The 16,970-nt window shown below is 41.1% G+C and overlaps 1 protein-coding gene across 10 annotated transcripts in view; it reads left to right on the top strand.

Annotated features, from left to right (window-relative positions):
- The window catches only part of SULF1 (sulfatase 1), a 179,298-nt gene that overhangs the window by 54,146 nt on the left and 108,182 nt on the right, over positions 1–16,970 (top strand). For 5 of the 10 annotated variants that reach the window (XM_039702875.1, XM_039702874.1, XM_039702878.1 and 2 more), the window contains exons 1-2: positions 3,220–3,876; positions 5,069–5,161. The exons of 3 other annotated variants lie outside the window; for them this stretch is intronic. The gene's annotated coding sequence lies outside the window, so the exon portion shown is untranslated. Of the gene's footprint in view, positions 1–3,219; positions 3,877–5,068; positions 5,162–9,817; positions 9,972–16,970 lie in introns of those variants that run through there. 2 more of the 10 variants (XM_039702868.1, XM_039702870.1) reach the window with 2 other exon arrangements.

Here is a 16,970-nt window from a genome sequence, read left to right as displayed (position 1 = left end):
GAAAGAAAGAGCAGCTGTGCCACACTAAGTCATGGCTTGGCACCCTCCAGTAGTGGAAAATAGAGGATGCTTGGGGTAAAGTGTAAGAATAGGACAAGCACAGAATATTTGTCCAGGATCCACTCCAGGTGATTCAGGGATTCCCTGTACCAGAAGCTATATATTTGTATTTAATTGCTGTAATTTTTTTTTCCATGAACTTGTCCAAACACTTGAATATATGTCATTTTATCCCCACTGCATCCTGCAGCAAGTAGCTCCAAGGTTTCACTGTGATCCACATGAAGAAGCATATCTTCCTGTGCTTCTTGGAACCTGCTGTTTGCTGGGATCTTAAGAAAGAAACATTGTTTTTTAATTATTTATCTTTTTTTTTGCAATTCAGGATTTCAATATTTTTATTATATGTCATTTTTTACGAGATATCATTGAAATTCAACAGGAGCATGAGCTTGCTATTCATGCATGAGCATGCATTTCAACCTAGAATTTAACAGTAGACTTGTCTGTAGATTTATAGTCATGTTCTAGAACCTCTTCTGTTTCTATATAAACTCTTCAAAAATAATTGAATCCAGGGTAGACATAAAATGATTCAAGGAAATAAAAAGTCATCTTCCATTCATATTGGCAGGAGAGATAGACTGAAGTTGCTGCAGGAATCATGAAAAATCCCCTTTGATTATTTCTGAGAGCTGAAAATGCCAGAGTTGAGAATTACATGAGGTTCTTGTGCAGAGGTGCACGTGTGTGATTATGTGCATATGTCCCACACTGACACACAAAACTGCCAAGGCCATCTGTGCTGGAGGAAAGGTGGTGAGTTAAAGTCTAGGCAACACAGAATGAACCTCAGTGCCCTGGCTTAAAGATGCTGTTGGCTACCATGGAAACAAATTGGAAGTACTGTGTGAGGGACATGTTATCTGTGGGAACAAAACAGGAGCGTCTATTTCTCAATATCACAATTACCTGCAATTAATCTTGCATATTAGGATTGTCTTGAGTTATTTGCATAAAGCATTATTCACTTTGCTACAAGTCTTATGTGTGTGGGGGCAGCCTGACCTTAGCAAGAGTTCAAGGGTTTGACAGTCAGTTTGAGAACCTGTTTTATGATACATAATTTTAACAGCATTTCGGGTATGGCTCTTCAGTGCAGCTTTCATTTCAGCCTTTAAAACCTAAACTCTTTGCAGATGGCAGCATGCATAGAGGAGAAGTGGTAGAAAAGTCAGTTATAAGCTGTCACAGCAAACTAAATCTGGCTGTAGTCACACAAATAGCAGTTAAATTATCCCGCAACATCAGCAGTAGCTTTCAAGTGAGAACATGATCATGCGTGATGTTTGAGGGCTATTACCAACATTGGTAATAGAGACAAAAAATTGTATTTCAAGTCATGGCAGAGTCTATGAAGAGAAATTCTGGCAATAAAAATATCTAGCTCAGAAAAAACCAGCTTGGACTAGCATTAATGGTTGGTATGGGGGGGGGGGGGGGGGGGGTGTGTGTGTCTCTGTATACAAAAGACTAAATTAGGGGACCTTTTAAACATGTCAATTTTACAGTATTGTGACTTGACAGGCATCAGCAGAGGCATCCCTGACTTGCACAGGCATAAAAAACCAACAGATCTCGGCCTGTGCATCACACAAATGCTCAGTAACTTGCTTATGTATGTTTATACTCAGATATAATAAGCAACATTGGATAAGCATATACCACATCACAACATAAAATAATTGTATGCACATAACAGTCATTCATGTTGGTTAGAGGTTGAACCCTGCTGAATTTGCCTCTCATCTGACCAATAAAGCATTGAGCATCTGTGAGGTGAACTGCATTTTAGAAAATGAGTCAGTACACAGGATGATGCAGCACAATTTGAGGGGCTTTTTGATACTCCACGTCTTTGATCACTATAGATTTTTAATGCAATTACTGTACTGTTAAGGAGTACAGCTAAAGAAAATGCAAATAAGCTCAATAAAGTCTCCAGGGCTTTTGGAGTATGTAAGGTTATCCAGCCTGTTTACAGATCACAGTCTGCTAGAATGAAACAAAATCAAACCAAACCCTTGCCCTGAAGATATAATTGGCAACATTAAGAATCTTACAGTACCCCAGGGACAGTAGTTGCATCTTTACTTCACCACATATTATTGTTGAAAATATTATTCAGCTGTTTATTTATCTAGAATTAGCAGATTAGGGAGTAGTGTTTTAATGGATACCAAACATCTGTGATAGCATTTTCAGAGTAATAGGCTGAAACAGACACTGTATCATCACTTTGGGGAAGAATTTAGGCAAATATAGTTGTGACTACAGTTTCTTCTTTTTCATTTCCCAGGTCAGCTTTGCTAACAGCTATCTGGGCTCAGACCCCAGCTCTTGAATCTCACATTTTATTAAGTATTCACTTTGCCACTAGTCTTTCAGAAACAGCCTTGTGTAAGGTATTAAAGAACAAGTAAGCCAAATCAACATTTCAAGACTCTCATATGGCTTTCATATAGCTGGGCAGAGTGTGTCTTTTCACAATTGCAAACCTTTCTTCAAGTTGGATGTTAACACTTTCAGAGTAACTTTTAATGCCAAAACAACGTCCTTCCCTTTCAGTTCAAAGAAAACACAACATCTGTCATAATGTGAAATGTAGATTTAATGCAAGTGTCAAGTCAGGCACTTGGTAATGAGGTAAAAACCCTTGAGATTTTAAGTCTCTCTTCCACGCTATCCTATTACAGGGAGGGGAAAGGAAAGAACTGTTTCTTTGGCACTTAGCAGCTTTTCTGTGTCCCTTATCTATCATTCCCGGACATCTTCTGTAAATTAGTGGATTTTTCCTGGCAGTGACCCTGAGAGGGAGGAAGGTGTGATAATGTTTGCTTTGTGGCAGAGGGAAACTGAGGTACAGACTAGACACAATCCAGGCTTGCCCGGAGCCCAGAGCGCGACTGGGGCGGTGAGGGGTCCCCAGGGGAAGGGCAGCGCTCCCGAAACTGCGGCCGCATCCCGCAGGACACTGCGGGGCGGTGGCGGAAGCGGGTGGGAAGCAACAGGCTGGTGGCTGCTTCCCGGCCGGGGGGCGGCAGCCGGGGCCGCCCCCCCACACACACACACACCCCGGTTTTCCTCCAGCCTCTCTCCGCCGTTCTCCCAGGAAGGCTGGAAGCAGCCGCGGGGAACCCGCGGCACCGTAAGGAGTTGGGATTTCGGGATGCAGATGTCACATCGACTCCCGCAGTAGCACTTGATCAGGATTTCAAACTGCATCATTTATCTCTTTTAGAAAAGCGTCTCTCGGAGGAGATTGCCCTCAACAGACCCGCCACAAAAACATTTTAGTGTTGCTCTTGTGCTTCTGTGCATCCCACTGCGAAGGGGTCCCAGTGGTCCCTTGGGAATACAAGGAGTTGTGAGAAGTTACACAACTGGCCACCAGACTAATCCACTCCCTCTACCTTCCCGCGAGTACCTCCCCCTTCTGCTCTTTTTTTCAATAGCAGCCCTTTCTCAAAATCTCAGGTTACTTTGCTAAAGAGTTCTCAGCCTTATAGTTTCTGCCCTTGTCTCTGCCTCCAGCTCCTTAAGAGCCACCCAACCCCAGCGATTGGATTGGGCAGCCCGTCTTGACACACCACTGTGCTGAGTGCTTGAGGACGTGTTTCAACAGATGGTTGGGGTTAGTGTGTGTCATCACACTCGAGTGGGGATTAGGGGAGAGAGGCAGCCTTGCTGGAGCTGTGTGGTCTTCCCCAAGTGTGAGCTGCAAGCAAAAGAAGAAATACCTAGCTCTGGGGGAGAAACTGGAAGAATCGTTTCCAGCAGCTGAGAGGGAAAAATAAAACCGCACACTTTGTTCAGGTAAAGTAAAAGGCACCTCATGCCTCTCTCTCTCTCTCTCTCTGTGTGTCTCTCTCTCCTTTTTTTTTTTTTTTTTTTCTTTCCTTCACGGTTTTCAGAGGAATGCTAGCACAGCACACTTGTCAAAGCCAGTTGCTGCTGCCTTATCAATGCTGCTATTGTACGGCTGACAGATAACAGCGAGCACAGCCTGATGCTTGGCCGTCTTCACAGAGCTAACACTCTTAACGCCGCTAAGGTCACGCTTTCGGAGGTGTAGATGGGAAGGTCTCCGCGGGAGCGGTGTGTCCCAGCCCTGCGGGAGCTCCCCCCGCAGGCACGGCTCTCCCCGGCCGGGCTCTCCCCGCACACGCGTGTGCCGGGCACCGCGGCCGCGGCGCCAGCGCCCCCGGGCTCCGCAGAGCCGCGGAAGCTGCGCGCCCGAGCGGGGGAAGGCACCGCGGCAGAGCATGCCCGAGGTCTGCAGCAGGATGCTTCAGCAGCGTGCAGCCCGGCTGGGGCTCGGCTGGGGGGCAAACCAGAATGTTTTGAAACATTTGGGGTGCCTGTAAAGTTTGAAGACTCCTTTATGGAGACCTGCCTGGGCTCCTGACAATCGGCATGGAGGTGGTTTGGCTTACACATGGGCATAAAGTTAAGAGAAAATCAGGAAAGTAGGGAAAGGCAGGGTACAATGTAATGCTGCTCTTGCAGCTGCAGCAGAGCAGATGGATGTAATTCATTTGCAGATCTGTTTGTGAAAGTTTTACAAGTCATTGAAAACTAAGTAGCATCACTATAATGGATCATTAAAGACTCGGTATATTTATAGATTCTAAACTAGCGATCTGAAGTGTTAATTAGAAGTAGGCAAAAATGTATGTTTAGGAAGGAAATATAATTAGAAATTAGTTATGGAAGTACTCTGCTATCATTTTCATTTAATTCCGCTATTAAGTTCATTGATGTCTGGAGCGTGGGAAGCCCAGCAAATTAACTAAATCAGAAGTGTTATCACTAATTACAGTATGTTAGCTTATCAGAAAAGACGTTTTCATTGTTTTATTCTAAATTATCTAGATGGAGAAATAACAGGATGGATTATTTTTCCTTTTATTTGGTTTGGAGTTGTTTAGTTTAATATTTGCTGTATATTTATGCTGTTTTCCTGTGCAGAGTAACAATATTATTTGCTTCTTTTGCACCTTAACAGTTCTTCACAGTAACTGTCACATACCTCTGGTGCTTATGAATTATTGGCCTCCTACTTGTGAAAGAAATCTAACACTGTCCTCACCACTTACAGGTGAGATATTCTATATATAATACTGTATATAATGTGTTCTGAAATAAGATCTGTTTAGTAGGCTGAGCAAGGGGATTTATAGCTGGTGCTTTGTGATTTTGGTATTCAACAGTGTAACGATGCCCATAAACCCATGTTTCATGTTGCACATATTTTTTTGCCTCAAACCAACTTTTTTGTTAACTTTTTTTCCTTGAACAGACTATTTGGCCTCTTTACAGGCTGTTCTCAGCTTGTATTTTCAAACACACTCTTTAGTACAAATGTGTCCCCAGAAGTCATCCACAGCAATTTGAAACAGAGAATTAGCTAAATCCCAAAAATCACTGCACAACCAGACCAAGATTTATGTGAATAAATTTGACCATTTTGGTTTTTCTCTCAGTCTACACTTTCTCACTGTAAAAAGTGATGGAAACTTTTACAAGCTTAAAATGAAAAACAAAACCAAAGGAAAACCTCATTATAGCTCCACGTACAAGTCTTGCATATTGGATTTCTCCTCTTTCTCCCAGTGTGTCCTGTGAGAAGCTCAATAAGCCAGCTTCAGCACACAGAGGTTCAGACTTCCAGCAAATCTGAGGTGCAGCACTGCGAGCTGCAGAGCTTGATGCTGTCACTGCCTAGCTGAAACCTATCCCTCTTTGTGGGTATCACTGGATCACAGATCAGATGATCTACAAGAAACCATATTTTTTTTTAAGAAACTGCATAGCTAATTACACATGCCCAACTTGTTATTGTTTTACTAGGGGGAAAAAAAAACAAACTAGTTTCTCTAGCACTGCCAGAAAATCTTGCTGAGAAACTAGGAACAGCAAATCATGTTTTTCCTTCCTTCATAATGATGGGGCTGTTTAAAAGACAATGCCCACGGGGCAGTCCAGCTTCTTGTCAAAACGTAATCTACTGTTCCAGATGGTAAACATTCAAAGACATATTTATGGTGACTTCTACATACCTTCCTTTGACACTGGCTTTTTTTTCCCTGAGAGCACTTGTGCTGGGTACACACATGAAGTTCCCATTAGCATCCTAGCAGCTGTAAAAGTGTTCAGAGCTCACAGAGATGTTCCTCACAGTAAGATAAAAATAATCTTAGGAAAAGATCTGAGACAGTACAAGTTCCATGATACGCTCAAGGTAAAAAATTCCAGAGGTACAAAAAAAATCCATAAACTGCTGCATGAAAGCTGTAACACATTTTTGTTGCGGCTAATTCATCTTTGCTTGATATGGAATGCTGAACATACCAGGCATGTCTGTACTATCAACTCTGTTTGTGATGTGAGGCAACCTGCACTGCACAAAAGCTGGTGTGTTTCTTGTTCCCCCAGCTAGTGAAAATTAGGTGGGATACTTATTGTCTTCATAGAGTTTTCAAAGTGTCACCCTGCTTTTTTTTTTCTTTCACTGCTCTGAGCAGTTAGGTAGAGCACAAGAAAATGTTTTCCAGCCAGAATATGTTCTGCCCTGAATTGTCTTAATTATGTGTCAGTTTATTGCTTGTCAGGGGCTTCCTCTTCTTAGCACTTTATAATTGAGGTGGGGGAGCTCATTACATCACAATATGCAACTTCAGTTTCTGCTTCTTGGCATGTCTCCTTGGCCTTTCATTGATTTTTGTCTCTGTTCAGAGGAAAAAAATTAATTATGATTAGTGTAATTTGCATTGAAAAAAAAACCCTTGGTGAATTTCCAAATGGCATGTAAATGCACCTTCAAAAAGTAGGCTAAATTAGACATTGTTAGGAAAAAAATTGCATGTAGAAATCCAGAAGTATCCTAGAGATTGCAAGTAGCAGTGTGAAAATTATTGTAACTGCTCTTATTCCAGTCAGAAACTGATAAAAACAGTTTATTTAAAATGTTGTGATGCTAGGGACACTGCAAGCCATTATAAAACTCACACTCAGTGGATATTAGACAGCTAAGGAAAAAAATAATTTAAAACATTTGCAAATTCTGTTCTGGCTAGAAACACTTTATTGCAGACTGTTTTGATAGTTTACAGGTTTTTTATCTAGCTTTGTTTAATTTATATTCTGCACTTGATTATATATATGACCAAATGTTCATGTAGGATCAGGAGTTTGAGCCTTGTGTAATGTCAGGGCCCATTCTCACACTGATGAGGCAGGACACTTGTTGCAGATGTCATGGGAGTCATGGGTTCCATGATTTCCTTAGCTTTAGAAAGAGCTTTGGGGGATTTGTGTTTGAGTGGGAAGGCAGACTGATGTGATAACAATTGAGAAAGCTCCTTTCTGAGCGCCTTGAGAGCTGCAGTGTTCAACAGAGAACGAGGTCCCGTGACAACTCTGCAGTGACATAGAAAGAATCCAATTAGTGGCCACTCCTGCTGTTGATACTAGATCTCACCTAAAACATTTCCACCATTACCACCCCCATTGTAATCCCATCCACAACACTGATAATGGGATCAAGAGTGTCTTTTCAGAATGCCTGTTTAAATTTTAACTGCCATCTTTGGAGGTTCAGAGGATATTAAATCAGAAGGCACTGAATAACACAGCTCTCAAGAGAGCTTTGTGACACCCATAAGACACAGTTATCTTCCTCATACTACAACTTCCTAATGCCTCCATCACAGGTAGAGCTGCATTAAGTGGGCTACAGGTGAAGTGGGGGGCTGTGTGCACAAAGTGAACAATCCATTGAGTTGTGGCTGTCCCTGCCCTGCAGTTACCTGCAGACCTTGTCCCTGAGCAGCCACAGTGTAGAAAGCAGCAAAGGCAGTGGGAGGGAGGGGGTACAGTCCCCTGTGCCCTAGCAGAGGCAGCAAGTCACCCTGCTTCTCCCTTTCACAAGCCTTAAGTCACCACTCTGCCTTTCCAGCTGGATCAGCAGTGTAATATTCTCTCCTGCCCCCCTTGGATTTTTCAGTCTTTCACTTTCCTTGCTCCAATGTTAATTCATCATTTCCATAAGATCAGAGTGCAGTAAATCCATTGTAATTCTTACCAAGAAGGGCAAGTTCAATGCTGTCATGTGCTTGGAGAGGATGCTGTAAAGTGGAAAGGCTCAAGGCTCTAAGCAGTGTCACCTCAGAATACAGCACAATAATTAATAAATTAATAACCAAACCAGACTCTTTTTATCCAAATTATTTTAGCACATTTCAGTTATGTCAGTAGACTGCTTTTGAGGGCCCTGCAAGATCTTTGTTTAGCATTGCTTGTTCATACTCAAAAGTTGTTAACTGGTGAGTGTAATTCCATTTTGATTTCATGTATCTTAAGAATTTTATTTTCTGAGGAAATGAATGCTTGTTTCATCTTATGGTTTATGCACACAGCAGATTTAGTGTCAGTGATTTTCCCAGAACTTTAGTTCCCACTTTCAGAATCTGCTGAAAAGGTTGGTAAGCCTTACTGTGTGTATTTACTCTATTAATCCTGGAGCTCTGAACCTTCCCAGTCATAACCACCACCAGTGGTTTGGTTACATTGAAACATTTTTTTGTAATAGTTGACCTTTACACTCAAATTGTTATCATTATTTCCTTTTTTGTATAATTATTTTTTAATAGCAAAAATTAACTTACAATTTAATAGAAACTTGCATTATAGTATTTATATCTGCAAATTTGATAGTATTGCTTGAATATATATTGGAAGATTTCTAGATATGGTACTGTGCTGTAGAATTCCAGGCTGTAGGTCAGTGCTAGATTATCCATAGAATACTTCATGGAGTTCCTATATGGAAGCAAAAGACTAGAAAATCAGTGAGGTTGTATTCAAAAAAAAAAAAAAATCCTTTTCTGGTTTGAATGTAATTGTGGCACTGCATGCTGCCATTTCTCTGTGATGTGACTCTAACCCATCTTAGCAAGGAGAGGAGCTGCTTGACAGCAGCTGTATTTTTGTGGTGCTTCACAGGAGGTGAACTCTGTTTGGAAAGCCCACAGAGAAGATGGGGAAGCTTTTGGCACTAGAGTTCTGGAGAATAAATGTAACAGGGAGCTGAACACAGGGGATTGTTTTTCTCAAAAGCATCTATTAAAACTGAATAGTGGTCTGTTCCAGTATTGTAATTGCAATGTGCCAAGATGTTCGTTATTCTACCATGTGCACTGTTTTGTCTGTTTTCACTTAAAAACAGAAAAATGTGTTGCCAAGCCTGTAAACATCTGCAAAACTGCCAGCTCTCCTGACTTTTATCAGTAGTCTGAAGATATTTAGCCTTCTTTGTAAAGCTTCAAGTGTAAGAGTCAAGATATAATGTGAGAAGTTCAGATATCTGGTTTCTGGTTTTTTAAACCTAATCCTCCTGGTTGCTGAGACAGCTGGCTTGCATGCAGCTCCAGAAACAAGAAGGAAACTAACAGAAATCCCAAACCTGCCTATGTAAATGCATGCAGGCTGTGTGAACAAGGTGGGTTTGTGCATGTTGTGCCTGGCAATTAACCTAACTTTTTTTCCTGAGGTTTACTGTAACCAGCTCCCCCAGAAATTTCTGATCGGTCGTCTGATAACTCCCATTTTGTTGAAGAGGTTTTATTGCAACAGAGGGTGAGGTTTCTTGTCTCCTCTCAAACAGCAGAATAGCTTGCTGCCCTGGAGAAACCCATCCTTGATCTTCCCATCCTCTGCCTGCAGCAGTGTGTTCCCATCTCCTTCCTTGTGCCAGGTTTGCCTCTTGGCTCACCTCCTGGAGTGCTGAATGAACTCATCAGGGCAGTGGGAAGCTCTGTTGGCTGCCTGCCTACTCAGCTGGTTCTTCTCAGCAAGTGGACAGAGGATCCACATGGAACAATGAAAGTGATTGGAGCTGCTGGCTTGGGGTGAGGAGGGGAAACATGGCCAACCCTTTAGCGGACTGTGAGCTGTAAGATATTCAGCTACCTGGTGACACCTTCTCAACCTACACACTGGGGCACTGTGTGTGTCCACAGTACAAGTGTGATAACAGATGTTATCTGGCACAGACTGTGCCAGTGTCACCATGAGCATCAGGCTAAGTGTGCACTTCTAATGAAAGCCTATCCCTTTTTATTTAGAGAATCACTGCAGTGTCACTCAGAATATAGAAAGTCCTCCCTTACCACTTCTAACTCTCTAACCCAACAACTAGGATTTGGAGAGAAGCTAATAAGTGGTGTGGAGAGAAAAGAGGAAAGAAACAGAAGTGCCTGCTCAGCTGCTGCTTTAAAAGGTGAATGAGATTCTGAGGGTGGGATCCAGCCTGGGTAGCCAGGATGCCCCTTGGGTCTTAAAAACAGCAGCTACCTAAAGGTGTGCTCTCTCTCTGACCCATGAAGAGAGTCCCCCTGAAGACCTCCAGGCACTGCAGTTAGGGAAGCAAGATTTCCTTTTGTAAATCTTCAAAGGCACCTGCCTCTTTCCATGTGTAGGGATGAAGCTAGCTTGCTTTGCAAAAATTGCTAGGGAGCTTAACGTGGAAGAACTTGATATCATCTTGAGTTTCTTGATCAGCCCATAGATGAGCAGTGCCATGGATAAACACTGTATTTGAACAGCTGTGGTGTAATTCCTACACAGCTCTTTAAGGTGTCTCCTATAGATATATTTGTCTTTCCATGACAAATGCATTAAGCAGGTCTTTAATTTGAATCCTGGAGATATGATTTAATGGAAGAGACTAGGATACTTAGATTAAATGTAGTTTTGGTACTGACTGTACAAATGGAACACTGTACTCCTCCAAAGTGTCACCTGTTTTATTGCTGGGTTTTGCTGACAAAAAAATGTAAATGTAAATTATATAGGTTACTGAAAAATGTTTTAAAAATCACTCAGTGTTGTTACTTAAAGAATGTTTCAAAGGTCTGTGGGGTAGATAAAGCATAGGGGAATCAGACATGGTGGTGGGGGTGCCCACAAGCACTAAAATCACAATGAGGAATAATGGATGATCTTAGAGGAATATGATGTGGGACAAAGAATGGAAGAAAGAGAGAAAAGTAAGAGATTCAAGGCCCATGTTTCTGAGTCTACCTATGCTAAAACTTTTGAGGATTATTTCCCAGTGACTTGACTGCCTAGGGGCATGCCAGTCACAAGTAAGAGAACAGTAGTGCAATAATAAACTGAACATCCCGTAAATAACCAGCACAGACTGTCTTTTAACTATCTTTTTTTTTTTTTTTTTTCCCCAAGGACTGCAAAAATGCTAAGAATCATAGATCTTAGAATAATATTTGGCTTTTGGTACCTTCGTTACAATAAAGAATTCTGCATTAATCCAACCTTTGTAGAAATATTGAGCAGAGGTTCCTTTGATGTCATTCCCCACTATTTTATTTTAGCTGTAACATCTGAAATCGTGAATGTGTGTTTAGTAAAATACATGTGAATTTACCTTGTTTTTATCTATTATACATCTAGGCCAATTTATGAACTGAGACTGTAACACTATCTGCTTGGCCACCAGGAGGGGATAGGATTTAGGGAGACAACTACCACAGTTAGACCAATAAAAATGTTCTGAAGTGAACACAAGTAACTGTCAGGAATTCTGGTAGTTTCTTTTATCTTTATATCAATATTTTTTATACCACTGTAAACTTTTGTCCATTGCCAATATATAGGCTTAGGGAGGAAGGCTTCCTGAGCTCTACTGCTCTGCAACTCAACCCCTAAGTGAAAAAGGCCACTGAATTTGGGTTTTGTTTTCCTTCTGTTTGGTATGGAACATTCCTCTAAAGCAGGGATTCTCTGAAGTGAGGAAAGGCAAAATGAAGAGACTTTGAGGTATGCATGGTCAGGGATCACCAGAGTCCTCAAAAGAATAGCAATTCAACGTAGGAAGATGTGCACCTACTGAGAGGTATTGAGAGAAGTACATCATTTTTTCAGATTTTCTCCATCCTTTGCAGTTCATGTCCCAATTTGTCGTTCAATAAATTGCTCCGCAAACCTCTCCACAAATTTTGTTTTGCACAGTTTTGCACATCATCAGCTTGTGAAGGGTTTGAGATGCAATATAACAAGAAATAGGCCTGTGTTACAGCTATTTGTTTTGGTCTTGGGTACCATGGATATCTATAGCACAAAGAGGACATCTATCAAATCCTATGAAACCTTTAGAGAGGATAATAGTTGCCAACATGCAAAATAGTCTGCAAAATCCAGATAAAACAAGGACATGGCTAAGTATAGTTGATGTATGTGCTGTCTTGGACAAGAGACATTGTGCAACTGTATCTTGATATTGTGTGTTCTGAGGACTGTGTCTATCTTGTATGTAAGGATGGAGAATTTACTGCACTTTCTGGTAGCTGCAGAGCATGCGCAGTGTGAGAATATCGTGTGTACTTTGTGTATTCCTCCTTTTACATGCAGTGTAAGAATCCTTAGTTGTTGTTAAGAAATCCAGAGGGTTATTGGAGAGAATCACTTGCTGAGGAGCTTGAATCTGTGCTGAGGGAGTTCTGCAATGATATTCATATGCCTGTGACACTGCTGTTGGGTGCTGGTTCGAGGCTGCTTTGAATAAAGCTGTTTCCAACTTACTGAGGACAGTTTAATGAGGTCATCAATATGGGCATCAGCAGCTCGAGTTCAGATGAGTGGTGCTGCTGCTGTGACCTGTCTGCTCCACTCCTCTGATGGAGATTACTCATGCACATACCTTGGAAGCCCCAGGGCAACATACAGTGCAGAGGAAATTTTCATTTCCCACAAGAATATTTGCCCTTCAGTCACAGACCATTCAGATAACAACAGTAATTCAACTATTCTGCATTTGCTGCAGTATCACGGCTCAGTACTGAAGCCTGAACTGTGACACAAGTGCTACCACGACAGTGGAAGAGGGACACAGACATGTGGAGTACCAGAGTGTTGAATGTGGTAGCTATTTGAACTATTCACTGGTTTGTTTTAGTCTCCAGCCACCAGTGATTGCCAGAGTTGCTATGTTTCCCTGCCTACAGTAGAAGAATATGCTGGGCTTTTCAGTTCAGAATTGATCACAGTAATGCATGTATTTATGAGTCTGGGTTTTTGAAGTCATACCCAACTGTCAAATCTCTAAAAAACGTGTTGCAATTATTTTGGATGAGAGCCTAACACAGGGAGGTAGAGCAGGTTTCCTAGAATGCCTCACCCGTCTCTTCCAGACACCTTGCTGAGTCACATCTGGTATGAAACAAAGAGTCCATATCTCAGTCCTTATCTTCAAAGCTCTGTGTGGGCCACACTCATTGTTTGAAGAAGATTTTTGCCCCACTTCATCATGAATTGCCAACATATACAGTGAATAGGAACAGCGATAGTGAACAATGCAGGATGAAAATTGAGGTGGGCAAGAAAGTGCTATGCTGACACTATAGGGAGAGACATCACATATTAATTAGACTGAGAGACTAGGGCACTTCTAAAATAGATGGAGTAGGAGTCTGTGTCGTGACTGATAGATATCCCACAGGAAGGCAGACCAGATTCGGTGAGTGCAGAATGGAAAGAAAATATATTCTTTTTCTCTCTCAGTAGCATTTCTGTGTGCTTGTTGCACTTATCTGTTGATCCATTCATGTATAGTCTGCTCAAAGGTATACTTATCTGTTCTTCCAGGAGAAATCCTGAGTGTGGCATCTACCATGTATTATATTCTATTGCCCAGTAGCCATAGTTGCTGTTATGGACATGAGGAGGTGAGAGTATCAAAGGAGAGCTATTTTGTTTTCTAAGCACTTTGGAAATTACATACCTGTAGACATTAATTTCCATCTCTTTTGTACTGCTTGAAGAAAACTCTTCTTTAGAAGCTTCATGTAAAAAAAAATTCCACTTTGGTAAAGCCACATATGCCATGGTAACTGTTCAGCTTAGAGTACATGTACATGAATGCACACGGGGTGGATGATTACCTTGCATACCACCACTTATTTAATTTGCTAAGGCTAAAGGTATTATTTCTCTTTTCTCTTTCTTATGCATCCTTCATACTTTTCCCAGTTTTGTGTACAGTACACAAATTGTTTTCCATTTACACTTTTATCTTTTGACAAAAAATGCTTTAAGATCTTGTTTTCAATGCTGTCAGGAAACTGCTTTAAATGAAAGTGTGGAGTGATGTGGAATCATTTTAATGAAGACCAAAAGAATGTGAACTTCATCTTTTTCATAGGAAGTTTTGTTCTGTTCCATCCTGTGCCCTGCTTACATTGGCCTTTTTTGACCTTTTCCTTGATGAAGGTTAAGTGGGAATATCTTGGCTGCAGCCTTTCCAGCTTAACCAGAATGATTTTCCACAGTTCATGTTTACTTTCCCTGCTATGGCCACTCATCTTTCCTGAATCAAAATTGTTACACTGGATTTTCAGAGGGAAATTAATAGCTTGTGGCATTGACGATGAAGTGTCAAGCCTTCTTCTTTCATGTCTCCAGCTCTTTTTTGCTAGTGATGATTTTGTCAGTTCTCTTGCTAGAGATTAACAAATCTTGGGAAAAAATCTGTTTGGTTAATGGTTCCCTTCCAAGCATCTTCTTTATTGTTATTAAGAACAAATGAACAGAGTTGCTGCATTTGCAATTTATTGAGTGCATTGCTTCTGCAAAAATCTAGAAATATTGTTATGTTTTCCATTTCTGTCTGGGCATCTTTTGTGCCTACTGCCACACACAGAGTGAGACTGAATGCTTTTGGCTAGATAGGGGGTCTCAGTCCTTGGTGTGCTCACTCCAAAAGACTTTTTCAATCATCCTGTAAAAAAGTTTCAGAGACAGGAGAAACCATGTCCTCAGGACATCGCTGCTTTTACTGGAAAGGCAGTCATGTTCTTCAGGTACCACACTCTTGAGAGGAGAAGAGCTTGGTCTGAAGCTCTCTCCTGCCCTCAGTCTCAGTAGTAACCATTGCAGAATTTTGAAGTTTGGGATGTCTCCGTCTGTTACGCCACATCAAATTGTGTTACATGGAGCTTTGTTATGAGACACACAATAATGTGCAGTGATACTGTGAGACCTGACTGTGTAGTGCAGGGAAAGAAATAGCCAATCTTCACACTAAAATTTCATATTGGTTTAGTTCTCAATTTACTTTTTGCCCTCACAAAGCACAGTTGTTGATTAGCACTGTGTTCATCCATAAATATTCTGAATGGGGATGGTCAAGTCAATTCTTTATCCCTCTCTCAAGAACAAGGAAAGTCAACCTTTCCTGTGAAGACACTCTCAACCAAGCCCTTCGCAAATATATTAAATCTTATACTAACAGAATGAACAGTGGAAGATTCAGGTTGGAAAGGACTTGGGAAGTCTCAGGTGGTGCTAAAACTAGGCTATGAGATTGGATCCTGTTGCTCACGACTTTATCCAGTTGCATCTTGAAAATCCCCAGAAGATATTAAGCGCACAGTGTCTTGGGCAACTTGTTCTGCTATTTGACTTTGTTTCAGGGAAGAAGCTTGCTTTGATTTATATCCAGTCTGACCTTCTTTTGTTTCAGCTTATGCCCCTTATCTCTTGTATTCCTGCCATGCACTGCTGACTCCTGACAGAGCCTGGCTCTCTCTCTTTATAACCTAATTACAGGCACTGGGCAGCTGCTGTGAATCCCCCCCATGTCCAGCTAATCTCCAGGAGGAACGACACCATGTTCTCACTGCAGGGCAAATGCTGCATCCCTAAAACATCTTGATAGCCCTCCACTGGTCTTGCTCCAGTTCATCACAGCTGGATTTGTACTGTAGGCCCAACAATTGAGCATAACGTGCCATTTAATGAGCTCTGAGCAAAGGGACTTCATTAATGTCCTTGCTGAATTCTGTTAGGAATTCAGGAGATGGCCCATTGTTCCAGCCCACCTAGGTCGTTCTGTCAGTCCTCTCTTGAGGAGATCCATTGCTACCTCCAACTCAGTGTTGTTCTCTAACTTAATAACTGTTGCTTATGTTGCTTTAAACACGTGCCCTCAACTTGTTGTTTTCATTATCTTACTTGAAATTAAATTTTATATTCAATTTTCATCCTGACTTCTCAGTTCATTTGAGTAAACTGTATATTTATAAAAAGCAGTGTACTAAAGCAATTCTTTCCAGCTTATAGTTTGCTTATGATGGATGCAGTTGTTCTTAGCTCACCTTTAAATAGATCTTCCAGTCACAGTGAACAGCAGGAGAAATATTTCTCAAAAATACATTCACATAAGAAGATGCTCTTCCTGGTTTTGACCAGGTCTGTCACATAAGTTCTTCTTCAAAGAGTATCTCAAATTCAGTGGTTTGCTGTGCAGTCCAACTGAACAGTGTTGAGGTCTACTACTCAAAACATATAAACTAAAACTATGCAAGATTTTTACCTTGAGTTTAGGTTTTATTTTCAGTATGGATTTTTTATTGCCTTCTACAGAAGCTTGGGAAGACTTTTAATTAATTTTTTGAGTCCTGAAATAGATAAATTTCAAACAAGAGCATCCCAGTCTGGAACCCTTATTATTATTGACATTAGTGATATTATTTCCCTGAATATCTTGCTGCTTCACAACAATGCTGCCTTTCCTCATCTTCAAGTGGCTGGAAGTTCTTCCCATCATTTATTGTTGATTCTCCATAGTGGTGCTTCTTATACGTCTCGATAACTTTAGAACTGACAATTGTAACAATCTAATTTTAGTCCAACATGCATATATCCTATTGATGCATGTATTGTCCTTATGAAGTTATTTTAAAATTCTATTTGTAGCCAGATGAAGAGCTAACCAATAGAGCTGAAATTTATCAACTTTAAACATACAAAGTCCAAAACCACCCTAGTTTAGAGAATATTTGGTGTTAATTTTAGCCTGATCTCCACCTGAGTTTGCTCATACCCACCCC

The sequence above is a fragment of the Passer montanus genome, unplaced genomic scaffold (assembly GCF_014805655.1).
Source record: "Passer montanus isolate IOZ18808 unplaced genomic scaffold, ASM1480565v1 scaffold16, whole genome shotgun sequence".
Lineage (NCBI taxonomy): Eukaryota > Metazoa > Chordata > Aves > Passeriformes > Passeridae > Passer > Passer montanus.
This window is presented reverse-complemented; position numbering and strand designations above follow the sequence as displayed.